This window comes from Lepus europaeus, chromosome 18 (genome assembly GCF_033115175.1).
Source record: "Lepus europaeus isolate LE1 chromosome 18, mLepTim1.pri, whole genome shotgun sequence".
Taxonomy (NCBI): Eukaryota; Metazoa; Chordata; class Mammalia; order Lagomorpha; family Leporidae; genus Lepus; species Lepus europaeus.
This window is the reverse complement of record NC_084844.1, coordinates 17,477,087-17,481,093: the sequence shown is the minus strand read 5'-3', so window position 1 is coordinate 17,481,093 and position 4,007 is coordinate 17,477,087.

Genomic DNA, 4,007 nt, shown 5'->3' with positions numbered 1-4,007 from the left:
AGGAGAGAGGGCAGCGTGTGCTTCTGAGTGTCTGAAACCCCTTTAACGTTTCTGTCCTCCTCCGTCCTAGCCGCCTCTCTACGGATAGAGCTGAAGACAGCTGCGGTGCCGGCTCCTCCCTCAGGCCTTAGCGGAGCTCCCGCGGGTGCTTTCCGTGACCCTTTTTTTTTTTTCTTTTTTTTTCCGTGACCCTTTGACCAGTCTTCCTCCCGCTGACTTTGCAGCTAGTGAGTCGGGCTCAGTGCCGGTGGAGGGCACTCTCTGTAGTGCCTTTGAGCAAGGCCTTGGGTGGCCCTGAAAGCCACCCTCACATCTCGCTGAGTGCCTCCCTAGCAGCTGGCTTTGGCCTGCTTACTCCTCGCTTCTGTGTCTCTGAGCCGCAGTTCGCTTAGCTGTTACAGGGGGTACTAACACCTGCCTCATGTGGTTGCGAAGATTCGACCTCTCATAGCTTGACCGCCTTGCTCTGGTGTCTCCCTGGGATACGCTGCCGTCAGTACGAACAGTAGTGCTGGCCACAAACTCCTCCGCACTGATTGTAGAAGTGGGATTGGGCGAGAGCCACAGTTCATCTCCACCATGCTGAGTGCCAGTGAGGGCAACTGGGACACTGCCTACCCCACCCTGTTTTCCTTTCGTTTTGGGGGGGGGGGGGTGTGTGCGGGATGTGATTCACAGTTTTCAGTGCGGCATCAGCACTGATGGTAGGCAGTTTTCATCGCTGTGAGGGGAAAGCTGTGTCCACTGTCACCCACTCCCATCCCAGTGCTCGGCGCCGACCTGCTTTCTGTTCCTGTGGGTTTGCGTCTTCTGCGCAGGTGAGGGAGCTGGGGAGCTGCTGGCGGCTTCAGCAGGTGCTGAATGGCTGTGGGCCTGACCACGGCGTCCGTCCTGAGGCTGCGGTTGGCCAGGTGAGGCAGGTCCCAGGGAAAAGACCACCCCAGAGTTCGGCTACCATGGACTTGATCACCTCGGTACCGTGTGTCGAGGCAGGCGTGGCCACCCCATCGGGATGGAAAGAGCCTGGGATGGAGTCAAAAGCTGGCTCTGAGTTGGAGCTCTGCCTGGGCACTCGCTGGCTCCGCTCAGTACCCGGCCTCTGACCGTCGACTTCCTCACCTGGAAGTGGGAACTCTCAGGCTCACGTGGGCAGCGGCTCTGTGAAGATCAGAAACGTGGAGAGCGTTGGACAGCAGGGCGTGGTGACAGTTGCACACGCTGCAGATCACGGGACCTGGTCTGTTACAGATAGTGCTGGGACGGGGCCGTGGCTGCTCGCACGCGTGGTCCTCAGGGCAGCACAGGGGTGTTGGTCTTCCTCTCAGGTAATTTCCCAGTGAATCAGAGCGGAATCCACACTGTGTGTGCAACATCACACTGGGTAGATGTTGTCAGTAGAACATAAATCTCAACTGCGATGAGCCTTCTTTTTAATTGATTTTTTTCTCATCTTTTTGGCGGCAGCTTTGTGGAGATGTAATTTACATACCATAAAGAACACCCATTTAAAAGTGTACAATTCATGGCCGGCGCCGTGGTTCAACAGGCTAATCCTCTGCCTTGCGGCGCCGGCACACCGGGTTCTAGTCCCGGTCGGGGCACCGATCCTGTCCCGGTTGCCCCTCTTCCAGGCCAGCTCCCTGCTGTGGCCCAGGAGTGCAGTGGAGGATGGCCCAAGTGCTTGGGCCCTGCACCCCATGGGAGACCAGGAGAAGCACCTGGCTCCTGGCTTTGGATGAGCGCAGTGCGCCGGTCGCGGCGTGCCGGCCATGGCGGCCATTGGAGGGTGAACCAATGGCAAAAAAAAAAAAAAAAAAGGAAGACCTTTCTCTCTGTCTCTCACTATCCACTCTGCCTGTCAAAAAAAAAAAAAAAGTACAATTCAGTGTTTTTAGTAGGAAGGCATTTCAAAAATCTGATGAAAAATGAAGTTGAAAGATAATCTTACTTTGGTGCAAAAAATATTCAAAATCCATACATAAAAGTGGGGTTGTGAAAAACTTCATGAAAAATATTTTTAAAAACCATGGATTCCCAATTTTTTTGCATCAAAATAAACATCTTCTAAAACTGTTTCCCTCCAACTTCTTGGAGTCCCCTTGTCTATTCAGGTTTGGGAAGTCATTGCCACGATCAATTTTAGGACATTTTCCTCACCCCAAAAGAAACCCCATGCCCCTTTCTAGTCACTCTCTGTTTCCCACGTACCCCTCGACCCCAGGTGTTCACTGCCCATGCACCTGCTTCCTGTCCATGTCTGGTGGGGCCCGAGGAGCACCACGCTGAGAAGCTTTCTTCTAGTTTTGTTTAAAAGATTTATTTATTTATTTGAAAGAGTTACACAGAGAGAGGAGAGGCAGAGAGAAAGAGAGGTCTTCCATCCCTGGTTCCCTCTCAAATTGGCTACAATGGCCGGAGCTGTGCTGATCTGAAACCAGGAGCCAGGAGCTTCTTCTGGGTCTCCCACATGGGAGCAGGGGCCAAAGCACCTGGGCCATCTTCTGCTGTTTCTCAGGCCATAGCAGAGAGCTGGATCAGAAGTGGAGCAGCCGGGACTCGAACTGGTGCCCATATGGGATGCTGGCGCTTCAGGCCAAGGCATTAACCCACTGTGCCACAGCGCCAGCCCCATTTCTTCTAATTTTTAAAAAATGCTTCACATCCTCATCTTTTACTGTCACATGCATGGCTCAGGGAGCCCTCGAGGAGAATGCTGGGGCCACACAGCTCTGAATGGACGACTGGACAGGGTGGTTTCCAAGGTGTCCAACTATTAGACCTCTACTCTTACTTGGCCACTAGGTAACTTGCTGCTGCTGATTGCCACTAGGTGGTGCTACTGCGCTGTCCCAACCAACCCACAACAGCCCTGGCTGGGGGATTGGCAGTGGGGTTCCCCAGTGTAAAGGGAATCCATTTTGTCTGTGGTCAAGGCTGGACGTCAGGAGTGACCCAGAAAACAGGAAAGAAAGGCAAGACAGGAACCCCGAGCAAAGGATACTCGAGTGTCAGAGGTGACGGCCATAGTCATGGTTACCGTTTCTAGAGCGTGGTACTATTGTGCCAGACACTTTTCCATCCATCATCTCTGATCTTCACACCCAGCAAGGCACTGTATCTGCATTACAGGAAGGAGAAACTAAGGTTCAAGAAGATGAAGTGACCCACTGGAAGCCACACGGCTGTGATCTAAGCATAAGCATGGGCCTGGCCTTCTGCCTTGGATTCTGCTGCAGACCAAGACGCAGGCCCCAGGGCATGGTGGAGGGGGAGGGGAAGGCCTAGAGCCTGGGAGTACTGGGCAGCCCGAGGCAGGACGGTGTCCCCTGGGGATGGGGGGAGGCGGCAGAGCACAGAGCTGGCCCAGAGGCTGGTGGAGCCCCGGGCAGAGTGAGGCCTGTGGCTCCTTAATGCTGAGTCGTGCTTGGGGAAGCCAGCACCAGAGGCGCAAAGGTCCCCAAACTGGATTGCGGTGACGGTGGAACAACTGTTTCAGAAGCATCAAGTGGTCCACTTAGAATGGGTGAGTTCTATAGTATGTAAATTAGACCTTAGTAAAGCTGCAGGAAATTTATACTCAGGAAACCAGAAGTGCCGAGGGTGCCAGGCGAGTAGGTCTCCGCAGTGCTGTAGCTTTTTTTTTTTTTTTTTTTTTTTTTTGACAGAGTGGATAGTGAGAGAGAGAGAGAGACAGAGAGAAAGGTCTTCCTTTTTGCCATTGGTTCACCCTCCAATGGCCGCCATGGCCGGCACGCCGCGGCCGGTGCACCGCGCTGATCCGAAGCCAGGAGCCAGGTGCTTCTGGTCTCCCATGGGGTGCAGGGCCCAAGCACTTGGGCCATCCTCCACTGCACTCCTGGGCCACGGCAGGGAGCTGGCCTGGAAGAGGGGCAACCGGGACAGAATCCGGCGCCCCAACCGGGACTAGAACCCGGGGTGCCGGTGCCGCAGGAGGAGGATTAGCCAAATGAGCCGCGGCGCCTGCCAGTGCTGTAGCATTTGAAGAG